The sequence below is a fragment of the Lactuca saligna genome, chromosome 8 (genome assembly GCF_052625555.1).
Source record: "Lactuca saligna cultivar CGN05327 chromosome 8, ASM5262555v1, whole genome shotgun sequence".
Taxonomy (NCBI): domain Eukaryota; kingdom Viridiplantae; phylum Streptophyta; class Magnoliopsida; order Asterales; family Asteraceae; genus Lactuca; species Lactuca saligna.
This window is the reverse complement of record NC_136424.1, coordinates 226344109-226361387: the sequence shown is the minus strand read 5'-3', so window position 1 is coordinate 226361387 and position 17279 is coordinate 226344109.

The window sequence follows — 17279 nt, the reverse complement described above, 5'->3', positions numbered from 1 at the left end:
GTCAAAGAAGCGGTGGGTGAGAGTGGAAACCCATTAAACTGCCATTTTATAGGCAGTAACCATATACCGCCCTTATAGACCGGCTTCGTGAATGAAGACTACTAACGGTAAGACTGACTTTTACTATTATACATATATATAAATATTATTAACTTATAATATTATAAAGTATAACGGTTGAATTTTAACTCTTTAAAATTCTAAGGGCTTAACTTGGAAGTGAAGTATTCATAAGTGAAAATTTACAAATTCCAAAACTTGAGGGAAAGTTTTGAAACTATTCAAAACTAACTAATTCCATAACTTATGTGTTTAAAGTAGTTTTAATTAAAAAACTCTTCAAGTTCTATAACTTGAGGACAAGTTATGGAAGACTTTAAACTAAATAATAAAAAAAAGATAACTTTTTTTATTGTAACTTATGGAACTAATTAAGGTTACATTTTTTTTATAATTTATTATTTAATGAAGAGACTCTTGAACCTCCATAAGTTGAGGACAAGTTATGGAGTCATAAAAGCATTTAATTAGAACTAGAATCTTCATTTTGTAACCTTTGCCAACTTTTATGAGTTTTATGACTCTTAAATGTGACTTTTCATATAACTTGAGGACAAGTTACAAAAACACATTTTGGAATCAACTCTTAGATGAAAATGGATTGAAATCAACTATTTCACACAACTTTTCTATTAATCTAAGAACAAGATAATTCAAATCATCAATCTTCAAGAAATTAGCATGAACATACAAACTAATACAAATCTTGAAATTATGACATTTATCTTAGAAATTGGATTAGCATGAACATTACCACATCAAAAACAAGTTTATAAGTCCAAAAACATCTTAGGGTAATGTTCCTAGTCCAATTCCAGTCAAAAAAGTCGAATTTATGCTGTCTGGGGGTCCAACTTGTCGAGTGCATGAACCAACTCGTCGAGTTGGATCGTTTTGATCAATTTTAGGCATGGACTCGCCGAGTCTCCTGATGGACTCGCTGAGTCTGATGATCAGACAACAAACAACTTCGATTTTTTGAGCAGTTTTGCAAGTATAACAAGAAAACAAGCCTAGGCTCTAATACCAGTGTTGGGTTTTGAGCATTCTAACACTCCTAAGTGTACATGCAACCCTAAATACCTTGGATTTATGTTTTCTCTATTATACTTGAAAAAAATGAACATCCAAGGTATTGTCCTAATCTAGCATACAAAACAATGAATATAACAAGATAGAATACATACCTCTTTGATGTAAAATGTTCTCAAGAAGCTTGAGTGCCTAGTGCCCCAAGTGTGACACCTCAAATGGCTCACACAACATCATATGCACTTGGAAGACTTAGAGAGTAACACCACACTTCTATAATCGGCTAGCCCTTCTTTATTCTCACCTAGTGGCCGATTTTTCCAAGAGTATGATCTTTATATAGTTGTTACAATTAGGGTAAACCCTAATTGTCATGACTTTCCATTTCCTTGGATCCATGGGTTCAAATACACCATGGAGCATCATATGGGTTTTATCCCAACCTGATAATCCATGGAGCATTAGCCCACTATACAAGTATGGATGATTTACACAATCAACCCATATATTTAATTAGTCTTCTTTTGATCACTTAATTAATTCTAGATTAATATATTATAACTTATAATATATTAACAAACCTTAAGTGTTATTTCTCTCATTATAGTCTATCCAAATGCATGATGCCATGCAACCCAAATGGACCATGCCGGGTCGGGTCAAGTCTTACCAATTATAGTTATGGATTTGGATATTAATCCAACAATCTAGTGGCCCTCCCAAACTTGCCTTCAATTCTTTAGAAATTTCATTCACTTCACTTTCATGAGACTTCAGCTGTTTCTACAAGTCATTCAAAGTTGACGTATCAAAGCTTTGTTGATTCTTAACCATCATTCTCACACTATGCCATTCCTTACGAAGACCCATAACAAAAATTAAATTGAACTGCATGACTGATCTGGTGATCCATATCGATTGCATCGATAGATTTATTCATTAAGACGATCATAGGAGAGGAAAGCGTACTAAAAATATACTAAGGACTAAACACATTGAGCTTCGAATAAAACTGCCTTAGTAAAATACATTATAAACAATACGAAGAGTAAAAAAGGCTTCGACTCATTACAACGCAAAATACCCTTACAGCGGGGACCAAGGAATGTTTATATGTATGATTCCGAATTACAGTTCGATGTCGGGTGGTACCCGATGAATGTATGCATGTTTAGTTATACTTGTTGTCTTTGTGATACTCATATGTGCTTGGTATGGAGGTGAGTGTGGGTGACATCCCGTATGTCATCACTAGTTGAGTGTCGACGGGGTTCTATATGTCATCATTAGCAGAGTAGGGGCAGGGTCCATGGTTAGCGAGGCCTTAGGAATGGAACATATAGTATTGTGTATGATTCTTTATGTGCTAGCATGATTATATGTTATTGTTTATATGTGTATAGCGGGTGAGGCTCGGTAACAGGCGGGGCCTGGGAGAAAAAGATTTGTATATCGAGTAGGGCTCAATGCTAGGCGGTGCCTGATGTCGGGCATTGTTCGATGTCGGGTGGGGCCCAATGAAGGGGCGAGGGGGCAGTATATGTGATTATCTGTATGGTATGTGATAGTATGGAGAACTCACTATGCTTCGTGCTTATGGTTTTCAATTTTGGTTTCAGGTACTTCCCGTTGCAAAGAGAACAGCTCGGGATTACTACATTGCACACACAATGATGTTTAGCCTGGGATGTTTACTCATATGTTTTGATTTGAAAACTCTGATGATAATGTTTTGAAATACTTTCAATCATGTTTTGATGGAATGGTATGATAACTATGGTTTTATCTAATGGTTTAAAATTAAGTTTTTGGTCATGAATTTTTGGGATGGTACAATATATATATGCCTAAGAATCATAATTGAGTGACATTGCTAATAATATATGATTTATAGGGTCACACCCTTATCAGGTTGGCATATTTTGTTTATTTTTTAATAATATGATTATTCATAAATAATATCAATTCTTGTATTTTTAATTAGGAACAATTATTGTTTTGTGAAAATAATAACTATAAAAGAGTATAATTAGTTATTATTTCGTATGGTATGAATTAATAAGTCATGCACAACCTTTTGGACTTGTTGAATCCTTTTGTCTTTTACCTAAAGACAAAGTTCATATTTTATAAACTTTGAGTTTATAAAAATTAAAGAATTCTTCCTCTTTTGAGAGGTATGGTCGAAAGTTTGGGAGGGTATAGGCGGTTGCTTGTCAGCATCCTTCCCTTATCCACCATGCCTCTAAAGTAAGGTCATTACTTCAGATTATAATATGGATTACCTTTATATAATATTATGGGTTACTTTTGATTTTGCTTGAGTATATAAAGGATGTGCCTTGCACGAATTTTGGCTAGTTTTTTAGTCCTAGATTCACTTTCTTCTTCCCTCTTTCTATAACGTCCCAAAAATTCTAAGGTAAAAATTTCATTTTTAATTAGCCACAAACACCATTTGATCCTTTCAATCATTCAAATGTTTATTTGACTAAAAATAGTTATTAGGGTACAATTCCAAAATCAGAAAAGTGCAGAAACATGGGGCCTTGAGATCAAGCCGACCCCGTCCCTGTCGAATCGGAAGTACCTGAAAATGTTATAAACATAAACCGTAAGCACAAACCTTAAAGAGTTCCACAATACACATATAAACAATAACATATAAACATATAAACATATAAACATATAAACAATAACATATAAACATATAAACATATAAACAATAACATATAAACATAAACCATACATATATGCCAGCTCATGCCTGTGCCGGGTCTATTTCATCCCCAAGTCTATTTCAATTCATGCGTCGGCCCAAAGCCGTACCGGTTTAATTTCACCTCCGTATCTATTTCAACTCAAATGTCATCACTAGGTTGTACCGGGTCTATTTCACCCCACATACATATAGCAAACATGTATACAACACATACAACATGAGTCATAAAGATTACAAACACATATAATCCCTAGTGTCCTATAGTTGAGTGAGCAAAATCACCTCAGTCTACTCAATCGGAGAATCCCCCCGCTAACCAATCAAATAAAACCCCAACTAATAAATGAGCCATAAAGCATAACCAGGAATCTAGTTTTTTTTTTCGAACACCCATGGTAAAAGATAATTTTACCCTTCTAATATCTGACCCAACAACTCATGGGCCAACTCCCAAAAGACCCGGGGACCAAAAGACCTAAAAAGAGGGTTTCACGAGTATGCCCCACATACAAGACTTGTACACCCCGCGTACTACACGCTGATGCCTAACGTACAATCCGCTATATCATAATATCGAGGAAAATATGCATTACACTAAGCTTACACATATGTACGCCCATCGTACCCCCTTGGTGACCATTTTCTCATTTTAGGACTTAAATCTTAAGACCAAAACGTCAAAACTCAGATCTAATCTCAAAACATCGACTTACCTCATAAAGTTTCCACATTTATGACTTTCCATAGTTAGAAAAGGTCCAAAAGCTAAAACCCTAACTTATTTATCCATTAACACATCTTAACTCTTTCATAGAAGGGATATGAGGTCTAGGATCACATTTTTTATGGTTCCTAATAACTCCATAATGTATAAAGTTTTCAACTTATCCATTAGAATGGTCCAAACAACCAAGATCTAGTCTTTAAGTCTCGAAGAGACTAAAAGTGCATCTTTTTTAGCTTAATCCATTAAGTCCAAGTCTCCAACCTTCATATTTGAATCAATATGATGTTTAGATGGATAAAGTTTCCAAATTTATCCATAACAAGGTCACAAACTTTCAAGATCTAATATTTATGCACTAAAGTGACCAAAAGTATGACGTATTATGGAGGTTACAAAACAATTCTCTAAGCGGAAAAACAATTAACAATTAAATGATTAGGGCACATACAACCTAAGAAGGATTTATATCTTTCACATAAAGGCAACATATTATGAACTATCAAACTACAAAATTTTTCTAAAAAATTATTAATTAATTACTAAGAATACATACCTTGATGATTGTTGAAGTAAATAACCAATAATCCCTTTTGTTGATCTTTTGGAAGAAAGTACCACAAGCATCGTGCCTAGTGGTTCACACCCAACACAAGCAAGAAGGATATTGAGGAGAGATGAGAGAGAAGGTATGAAATTCGTCCAACCCTTGGGGAATAATGAGTGCCGAAAATCAAGGCACCAAGGGCCTTTATATAGTGCAGCAAGGAAACCCTATATAACCCTAAAATCAATATAATACTACTATATTTTTTTGGTAATTATCCTCAAGGATAATCTAGAACCCTAAAGCCTCTAGAAACCATCCACCCTATGTGTGGAAGGTGATGGAGCCTTTTGCTCATCTATTGAACAATTACACTTTAGTCCATGCACTTTTAATTAATTCTTTTAATCACAAAATTAATTCCAATTAATTTCTGATTAAATATTAATTAAATATTACTATTTCTAATTAATATATTATTTTCATAATATATTAATAAACTATTTTTTCAATTTATTAATAAAATAATAAATCAACCCTTCTCTCCAATACATCATGTCCAATTGCTAGGTTTGAGGGCAACCCAAAAGTACTGTGCTACCATCTATTCAAATTATACAATTATAGTAATGGGCTTAGACACCGAATCCAATAGTATCCCACTTGGATAAGTATATAACTATAATAGCCAGTATAACTTCTAAACTGAGCAGCAAATTGTAGCTTCCAAAATCCGTTGTCGAACTCTGACCCAGTTAGTTACGTGTCCTACAATAACTGATCATATAATCCTCCGTTCTACAAGATATCATTAGGATATGAGACGTGGAACATAATCAATCTCATTTTCCAATACTTTTGTTTCCTGATTTCTAATTTGTAATGACATAGAACTTCTATTCGAACACATCAATTTAGTCTTGGTCGGGACCGACACTATAAGTCAACACCAAATCACTCAGGGGCCAAATATATTGCTTTTCCTGTTAGGGCAAAAGGAACGAATAAACTTTGACTTACATCTTGCACCATTTACTCAACAGATCATGCACAATAATATGTTTTGTAATACCAAGTTACTAATGCGTTTAAATATCATCAATGTACAACTAAGTTGTAAACCACAATTCATATATCTTCGTTTTAAGATTATAAGATATTATCGTCAGAGAATTACTCGTGATAAGTTCCATGAAGTAATTCTATAACTGTGGATTAATCCAATACTTAAATCTCCATTTCAAAGTACTCATGAACATTGTAGGAATACCATTTCTATGTGTAAAACTCTTCAAACAATCTTACAATCTAATTCATGATAGTCTTATTTCACTACTTACTTCAAAAAGTACGATCGACTGTGGAGTTTGAATAATCAAATTATTCAAGAAGTAAAACATGCAAAATGAAACACAATAATAAAAATTTGACAAAACATAGTAAACAAACTCATAAATAATTTTCTATTATTTAATCACCGAAAGTTAATTACATTTACTTCTTACAAGTTTCAAACTAACTATCTTACTGCAAAAACTAATATCATCTGTCAGACCAATGCTCATAGCATGCTGATTGTGTTTGACCTTACTCTGACCCTTTGTGAAGGGATCTGCAAGATTCTCTTCTGATGATACCCTCTTCACTACGAGGTGACCTTCTTTTACCCTATGTCTGATGAAATAGTAATTTCTATCGCTCTATCTTGATCTTCCTGATGGGTTTTGAGCATTCTAACACTTCCTAAGTGTACATGCAACCCTAATAACCTTGGATCTATGTTTGTCTAATTGTCATGTAAAGTTGAATTCCAAGGTTATATTCCTATCTAGCATACATGGGGAACAATTTTAACATAAAGTATAGATAGAATAACTTACCTTCTTGTTGTTTGTGTTCCTTGAAACCTTGTGAGCCTAGCACCCCAAGTGTGATGCCTCAAATGCTTCACACAACACCAAATGCTCTTGGAAGAACTTATGAGAGAACACACACTTCTTCAAAATCGGCCAAGCCCTCTAGTTTCTTAGTGTAGCCGATTTTGGGAGGAGAACATGTTACTTATATAGTGTTGACACATCTAGGGTTAAACCCTAATGTGTCATGACTCTTCATTTCCATGACCCATGGGTTTGTAACTCCCATGGAGCATCCATGGAGCATCCTATGGGTGGAACCCAACTTGATAGTCCATGGAGCCTTTTAGCCCACTATACAAGATATGGATGATTTACATAATCAACCCATATATTTAATTAGTTATCTTTTGATCACATAATTAATTCTAAATTAATTCTTGATCAAACTAATCAAATAATATTATTAATATATTAGAACTTATAATATATTAATAATCTCCAAGTGTTATTTCTCTCATTTAGTCTATCCAATTTCATGGTGCCATGCAACCCAAATGGACCATGCCGGGTCGGGTCAAGTACATACCAGAAATAGTTATGGACTTAGACACCTTATCCAACAGTCTCCCACTTGGATAAGTCTAATAACTATTACTGCAAGTATGACTTCAGGAACCGATCGGCAATCATAGCTCTTTTCAAGGTTTCTCGAAACTGAGAAAATGATGGTACGCCATTTAAGATAAGTGATCATATAATCCTCTGTTCTAGATATCAGTCGGACAAATACATGGAACAATGTCTTACTTATTGTCCAACAATTTGTTTCCCGATTTCCGATTTGTTTGACAAAGAACTTCATTGAACACATCAATTTAGTTCTGACCGGGCCCGGTACATAGGTCAAAACAAAATCATCGAGGGGCCCAGATATCAGCTTCTAATCCAAGAAGGAACAGATAAACTTCGACTCATATGTTTGTTCTACTACTCATTGAATTACACACAAGAGCGCGATTTATAACATTGAGTTACCAATGCGTTTTTCGTACAATCAATGCATAACCAACTTGTAAGTAACAAATCATATCTCTAGGTTTAAAGACTTATATGATATTACCGTGTCACGATCACTCGAGATAGAATTCCATGAAGTGATTCCAGTGAGCGTGGGTTGAGTCCAATGCTCAGAACTTATGAGCACTCATGATTGTTGTAGCTTTGTCCAAGACCTCTACAACCAAACATGACAGTCTTGATTCATACCTACTTCCGACATATGACCGACTGTGGAGGTTTGAATAATATGTTATACCAAACAAAATTATTCTGGAAGTCAAAACATGCAAAAGAAATATAGTAAACGATCGACAAGAGATAGAAACACTTTACTCATAAATAAAACACTTTTATTCATCATCAAATGTCAATTACACTTTACAAATTTCGAGGTTATCTAACTACTAAATCTAATATCATCCTTCAGCCCTATGCTCCGAGCATGCTGGAGATGCTTAACCCGAGTCAGTCCCTTCGTGAGGGGATCTGCTGGATTCTCATCTGATGATACCCTCTTTGCCACGAGGAGTCCTTCTTCGATCCGATGTCTGATGAAATGGTATTTTCTGTCGATGTGTCTGGATCTCCCGTGATCCCTTGGTTCCTTGGCTATGGCAACAGCACTTTCACTATCACAGAAAATTTCCATTGGCTCTTTAATAGCTGGTACAACTCCAAGGTCTCGAATGAAGTTCCTCAGCCATAAAGCCTCCTTTGCCGCTTCACTAGCTGCAATATACTCTGATTCACAAGTAGAATCTGCCACTGTCTCTTGCTTGGAACTCTTCCAAGAAATTGCTCCTCCATTTAGGGTAAAGACCCAACCCGACTGAGAGCGGAAGTTATCCCTATCAGTCTGGAAGCTAGCATCACTATACCCTACAACTCTCAAGTCATCACTCCCACCGAGGGTAAGGACCCAGTCCTTAGTCCTTCATAGGTACTTGAGAATATTCTTTACCGCAGTCCAGTGTGCCTTGCCAGGGTTCCCCTGAAACCTGCTAACCATGCTCAGGGCAAAGGCTACATCAGGTCGAGTACACGTCATAGCATACATGATCGATGCTATAGCCGAAGCATAAGGTACTCGACTCATTTGTGCTATCTCAGCCTCAGTGCTAGGGCTTTGTGTCTTACTCAGTTTGGCGTTACTCTGGATGGGCAACTCTCCTTTCTTGGAGTCTTGCATTCTGAATCTCTTCAGAACCTTATCCAAGTAGGTACCTTGACTAAGTCCAATTAGTCTTTTACTCCGATCTCTCAAGATCCTTATCCCTAAAATATAGGCAGCTTCACCAAGGTCCTTCATAGCGAAACACATTCCAAGCCAGGACTTTACTTCCTGCAGGGTTGGAATGTCGTTTCCTATGAGTAGTATGTCATCCACATACAATACCAAAAAGCTAACTATACTCCCACAAGCCTTGACATACACACAAGATTCATCTTCACTCCTAGAAAAGCCAAATTCCTTGACCTTTTCATCAAAGCAAAGATTCCATCTGCGAGGTGCTTGCTTTAATCCATAAATGGACTTCTCAAGCTTACACACTCTATTAGGGTACTCGTTGCTGACAAAATCCTCTGGCTGACTCATGTAAACATCTTCAGCCAACTTTCCATTAAGGAAAGCGATTTTGACATCCATTTGCCAAATTTCATAGTCATGAAATGCGGCTATGGCTAACAGAACCCGAATAGACTTAATCTTGGCTACCGGAGAAAAGGTCTCATCATAATCCACTCCAGGAATTTGAGAGAAGCCCTTTGCAACCAGTCTAGCCTTATAAGTGTGTACTTTACCAAACATGTCGGTCTTCTTCTTGAAGACCCATTTGCACCCTACAGTCTTTCGACATGGTACATTCTCGGGGCCTGCCATGGCTTCCTCGTAGCTGTTAGGGTCATCTTGACTTACTAGTGTCTCATCACTAATAAGTGTCTCACCTTCTGCAGTAATATGGAATCCATAGTAATGCTCAGGTGCACTCCTAACTCTCGTGGAACGCCTCAGAGGTACAGATTCGTCAATTGGCTCAACAGAAGTTTCCTCCTCAGGTTGAGGGCTAGAGTTTGAAGTTCCTTCATCACTTGACTCTTGAATTTCATCAAGATCAACTTGCCTCCCACTGTCTCCTTGGCTTATAAACTCTCTTTCTCGAAAGACTCCTCTTCTTGCTACAAAGACCACATTGTCACTAGGTCTGTAGAAGAGGTAACCAAAGGATTGCTGTGGGTAGCCGATGAAAATACACCTCTTGCTTCGGGGTTCGAGCTTATCATGAGTCTCACGTCTCACGAAAGCCTCGCAACCCCAAATCTTGATGTGGTCTAGTTTAGGTACTTTACCAGTCCACATCTCGTGAGGAGTTTTGGCAACTTTCTTTGTAAGGACTAGATTAAGGATATGGACGGCAGTCTCTAAGGCATACCCCCAGAATGAGATTGGTAGAAAAGCTCGACTCATCATGGAACGAACCATGTCCAACAAGGTTCGATTACGCCTCTCAGCCACACCATTCAACTGCGGTGTCCTGGGACGTGTCAATTGTGAGACAATCCCACATTCCATTAGATAGTCGAGGAACTCTTAACTAAGATACTCACCACCCCGATCGGATCGAAGCATCTTAATGTTCCTGCCCAATTGATTCTCGACTTCCTGTTTAAATTCCTTAAACTTCTCGAAAGTCTCTGACTTATGCTTGATTAAGTAGACATATCCATATCTACTGTAATCATCAGTAAAAGTCAAATAATAACGATTAGCATCCCTTGTGGCATGTTTGAATGGCCCACACACATCCGTGTGTATAAGGTCCAACAAACCTTCACCCCTTTCACACGAGCCTATGAAGGGTGACTTTGTCATTTTTCCAAGTAAGCATGATTCGCAACTATCATTTGACTTTAGGTCAAACGACTCCAAGACTCCATCCTTGTGGAGTTAGCCTATGCATTTCTTGCTTATATGTCCAAGACGACAATGCCATAATGATGCTTTATCCAAGTTATTATTATTAGTAGAATCAATACACAAAACATTATTTCCTAAGTTATCTACAACAGATACAGCTTCATACACACCATCACAAGGTAATGCTTTAAAATAAAGAACATTATTAAAGAAAGCATTAATCGAACCAACTTCATTATCAAACGAAAAGGTGAAACCTTGTTTGTACAATGCATGAAAGGAAATAATATTTCTTTCCATTTCTGGCGAATAACAACATTTATTCAAATCTAAATTTAACCCACTACTTAGCGATAAAGTATAAACTCTAATCTTGGTGACAGGTGTAACTTTCCTATTCCCCATGATTAAGTTTATTCTTCCTTGCTCCATATTCTCACTTCTTCCTAGTCCCTGCAAGTCACAACAAATATGAATACCACAACCGGTATCAAGGACCCAAGATTTCCAATGGGGTGAGTTATTAGAAATGATAGTGTAAATACCTGCATGGTTCAGTTTGACTTTCCCATCCTTCACATCCTGCTGGTACTTTGGGCAGTTCCGCTTCCAATGAGCTTTTTCATGGCAATAGAAGCATTCAGCCTCTTTTGGGTCAGAAGAAGGAGTAATGAAACCTTTCTTGGTTCCACTTGAAGAAGAGCCATCAAGGGTCCGAGCCTAGGTACCCTTTGAAGATCTCTTTCTCTTCCTCCCTCGACTTTACCCGATTGCCAAGACCGGAGTTGAGTCTGGAGTAGGAGTGATAGCAACCGACTTCCCCTTAAGACATGTTTCTGCGGTCTTGAGAAGTCCCTGAAGTTTGCTGAGGGTGACCTCTTCCTTGTTCATGTGATATGTCATGCAGAATTGATCATAACACGATGGTAAGGAGTGCAAAATGATATCTATTGCAAGCTCCTCAGGGAAGTTCACATTGAGCTTCAGCAAACGATCCACATACCTTTGCATTTTCTGCATGTGGCTCGTGACGGACTCTCCGTCCTTCATCATGGTTGTTATCATGGAGCAGATGACTTCGTACCTCTCTTGTCGTGCACTTTGATGGTATCTTTCCATCAAATCTTGGTGCATTTCATAAGGGTAGAAATCTTCATAAGACTTTTGGAGTTCAGCTGTCATGGTGGCCAACATGATGCAAGCCACCTTGGTTGCATCTCTTTCATGAGTATGAAAGTCAGCGATCTCCTGTGGAGTTGCAGTGGACTCATCAATTTCCTTAAGCTCCTTGTCAAGGACATATTCTTTGTCCTCGTAGCGGGTAATCATCCTGATGTTTCTGATCCATTTGTTGAAGTTGGATCCATCAAAGGTGACTTTCCCACACAAACTCATAAGAGTAAAGGAGCCATTAGGATTCGAGCCAGAAGCATTATTTGAAGACATCTGAAGGAACAAGTTTAGTTTAGATTTAAGAGAGTCCTTAATAAAACTCCCAAATGTAATATTAAGGCTAGGATCCAATCACAATATAATATAATTTAGAAGAGGTATGCCGTAATCTAAGCTATACCATATTTGAAAGGTAGGTGAATGACGATTCACCAATTTCCACCACGAAAACCGAAATATTAGATATTTAGTTTTTTATTGGTTTTAGAAATTCCTAGATTCTTTGAGATCCAATGAACTTTTCAAAGGCATGTTTCAATCTCGAGAGTGCCCTCCAAGTTTTGTGACTGGGATGCCGAGGATCACAAAACGAGGTGTGAAGTAACCATGCAAATCACTTGGTACCCTTAAAGTTTATCACTCAATCGATGTGCCGGTAAACCACACACGCTCCACCGATACTATAATAAACCTTAAGTCACCCTTTACCTACCTTGTTAAGTCCAAGTTAGTGAGCCGGTTAACCACACACGCTCCACCAACGACTTAGACAAAGTGTAAAGTGTAATTTCATGGATTAGCACCTTATTCACATTTTCCTAAAGTAACTAAGATTGGGAATTTAATAAAACGTTTAGTTACTTTATTATATTCATCATACTTTGAATGAGAATTTATAAGTCCTTGTCTTACCCGTTCGGCTAACGACCCTCCACCAGTCAAGCAAGCGGTGGGTGAGAATATACACCCATTAAGTCACCATTTTATAGGCAACAACCTTATACCCACCTTATAGACCGGCTTCGTGAATGAGGCGTACTAGCGGTAAGACGACTTTATTCTTATACATATATATATAATTATTAAATCACCATAATATAAGTATAATGGTTGAATTTTAACTTTTAAAATTCTAGGGGTTGGAACTTAAAGTTTTAACTTAACTTTACTTGTTCCAAAACTTGAGGGCAAGTTTTGTAACTTTCAAAACTTTTCATTTCTTGTAACTTATGAGTTTAATAGAGTAATAAAATGAAGACTCTTCATTTTTCTAACTCTTGTATTTGTTTTAATGGTTTTAACTCAAGTGTGACTCTTGGTTTTCCATAACTTAAGGATAAGTTATGGACTCCATTAAAACACATTATGATCAAGAATTAATCTACCAAATAGGTTACAAATAATTCCTATGATTATCTAAGACATCATAAGAACAAGAACATGAATATGAACACAATCAAAAATTACATAAAACTTTGTAATTTTGATAACTAGTTGTTGTAAATGAATTAGCAAAGACATTACACCACCAAAAACAAGTTTTCAATTACCAAAACAGTTTAGGGTAATGTTTCTAATTCATTTCCAGCAACTGAATCGAAATTCTGCACTCAGTCGACCCTACTCGCCGAGTGCATGAACTGACTCGCCGAGTTGGTTGAAGATACTCATGGACTCGGCGAGTCCCCCCTATAGACTCGACGAGTCCATTCGCAGACAGCAAGATTTCCGATTCTGTTTTCAACTTTTAAGCACAAATAAGAGCAAACAAGCCTAGGCTCTGATACCACTGATGGGTTTTGAGCATTCTAACACTTCCTAAGTGTACATGCAACCCTAATAACCTTGGATCTATGTTTGTCTAATTGTCATGTAAAGTTGAATTTCAAGGTTATATTCCTATCTAGCAAACATGGGGAACAATTTTAACATAAAGTATAGATAGAATAACTTACCTTGTTGTTGTTTGTGTTCCTTGAAACCTTGTGAGCCTAGCACCCCAAGTGTGATGCCTCAAATGCTTCACACAACACCAAATGCTCTTGGAAGAACTTATGAGAGAACACACACTTCTTCAAAATCGGCCAAGCCCTCTAGTTTCTTAGTGTAGCCGATTTTGGGAGGAGAACATGTTACTTATATAGTGTTGACACATCTAGGGTTAAACCCTAATGTGTCATGACTCTTCATTTCCATGACCCATGGGTTTGTAACTCCCATGGAGCATCCATGGAGCATCCTATGGGTGGAACCCAACTTGATAGTCCATGGAGCCTTTTAGCCCACTATACAAGATATGGATGATTTACATAATCAACCCATATATATAATTAGTTATCTTTTGATCACATAATTAATTCTAAATTAATTCTTGATCAAACTAATCAAATAATATTATTAATATATTATAACTTATAATATATTAATAATCTCCAAGTGTTATTTCTCTCATTTAGTCTATCCAATTGCATGGTGCCATGCAACCCAAATGGACCATGCCGGGTCGGGTCAAGTACATACCAGAAATAGTTATGGACTTAGACACCTTATCCAACACTTCCATGATCTCTTGGTTCCTTTGCCAAGGCAACCCCTCCTTCGTTATCACATAAAACTTACATTGGCACCTTGATGGTTGGCAAAACTCCAAGGTCTTTGATGAAGTTCTTTAACCAAATTGCCTCCTTTGACGCTTCACTCGCCACTATGTAATCTGATTCACAAGTAGAATCAGTCACCGTCTCTTGTGTAGAACTTTTCCAGCTTACCACTCCTCTATTTAAGGTAAACACCCAACCAGATTGAGAATGTAAAATCTATATCTGTTTGAAAGCTAGTGTCACTATACCCAATTACTCTGAATGTATGAGTACCATCAAGTACTAGGACCAGTCCTTAGTTCTTTGTAGATACTTGAGAATGTTCATAACTACTATCCAATGAGCTCTACCTGGATTTCCCAGATAACGACTGCCCATTCTTAAAGCAAAGGCCACATCAAGGCGAGTACATGTCATAGCATACATTATAGATCATGGCGAGAGCATGTATAGAATACATGATAGATCCAATGACATAATCATATGAAAGTCTACTCATTTCTGCTATCTCTGCATCGGTACTCGGGCTCTGAGTCTTACTCAGTTTGGTATTACTCTCTATAGATAATTCTCCTTTCCTGGAATTCTCCATATTAAAATGTTTAGAACCATTTCCAGGTATGTATTATGACTAAGTCCAATTAGTCTTTTACTCATTTCTCTTATAATTCTTATCCCCATAATATAAGTAGCCTTTCCCAGATCCTTCATAGCGAAACACTTTCGAAGCCAAGACTTAACCTCTTGCAAAGTTTGAATGTCGTTTCAAATAAAAAATATGTCATCAATGTATAATTCTAGGAAGGTCACTATACTCCCAATAGCTTTAACATATATACAAGACTCATATTCACTTCTGGAGAAGCCAAACTCCTTGACCTTCTTGTCAAAGCAAATATTCCATCTGCAAGAAGCTTCTTTTAATCCATAGATCGATTTCTCAAGCTTACACACTCTATTTGGAAATTTTGCATCAACAAAACTATCTAGCTGACTCATGTAAACATCCTTAACCAACTTTCCATTAAGGAAAGCGGTTTTGACATCCATCTGCCAAATTTCATAATCTTGAAAAAAGCTATGGCGAGCATTATCCTAATAGATTTTATCTTAACAACTAGTGATCCTTCAAAGAAAAACACTTTCCAAACCAAAACTTAACCTCTTGTAAAGTTGGAATGTTGTTTCCTATAAGAAGCTATGGCAAGCATTATCCTAATAGATTTTATCTTAGCCCTAGGTGAGAAGGTCTCATCATAGTCAAACCCTGGGGTTTAAGTAAAGCCTTTCGCAACAAGTCGAGCCTTGAAATTGTATACCTTTCTATCCATGTCGGTCTTCATCTTGAAGATCAATTTACACCCAACTATCTTACGACCTACTCCATTATCATGCCAATTCCAAACTTGGTTGTTATACATGGACTTTTATCTCGATGTCCATTGCCTCTTGCCATTTGGCTGCCACAGGGTCTGCGATTTTTTCTTTGTAGTTGGTCAGTTCATCCAAATTTACTAGTGTACTGTCACTGATAAATGTATCACAATATGTAGTAATATGGAAACCATAGAACTTATGTGGTATTCTAACTCTACTGGAACGCCTAAGAGGTAATGACTCGTCAATTGGAATTTCTTCCTCTGGTTGAACCTTAGTGTCTTCAGGGGTTCCCATTGTCCTCTTTGCATATGATCTCTCTCTCTCTCTCTCTATCTCTCTCTCTCTCTCTCTCTCTCTCTCTCAAGACTCCCCTTCATGCTACAAAGATCACGTTCTAACTAGGTCTACAGAACAAATACCCAAAGGACTTTTGTGGGTAGCCAATGAAAGTACATCTCTCACTTTGATGTTTAAGCTTGTCGTGAGTCTATCATCTAACAAAAGCTTCACAATCCTAAAACTTGATATGTGCTAACAAGGGAACCTTCCCTGTCCACATTTCATGATGTGTTTTGACAATATTCTTAGTTGGGACAAGATTAAGAATGTGGGCGACAGTCTCTAAGGTATACCCTATAACGGAATTAGAAGAGAAGTTTAACTCATCATGGAACGAACCATGTCTAATAAGTTTCGATTGCACCTCTCAGCCACACCATTAAGTTGTGGTGTCCTAGGAGGTATCAATTGTGAAACTATTCCACATTCCTTGAGGTAGTCATGGAACTCGATACTGAGATACTTACCACCCCTGTCGGATCTAAGCATCTTTATCTTCCTGCCCAATTGATTCTCGACTGTCACACCCCTGAACCAAACAGCGGAAACGTCCGAGGGCTCTTGTGAGTTAATTGAATACCATCACAATGATTATAGATGAATCATAACATCATTCATCACCATGCATTGAAATATTACAACTGATATTGTTTACATTCAATACATTGTTGTAAACATTACAATTCCATAACATAAACCGTTTGATCATTAATCTAAGCAAAACACCATGACATAACTTGATACATATTCTTCTGTTTACCTGTTACCTGAGAATACAAGTTATTTTGAAAATGGTCAACATATTGAATGTTGGTGAGTTCATAAGTAATGTTATGGAAAAATGATTTTTGTGAAGATTGCAAACCC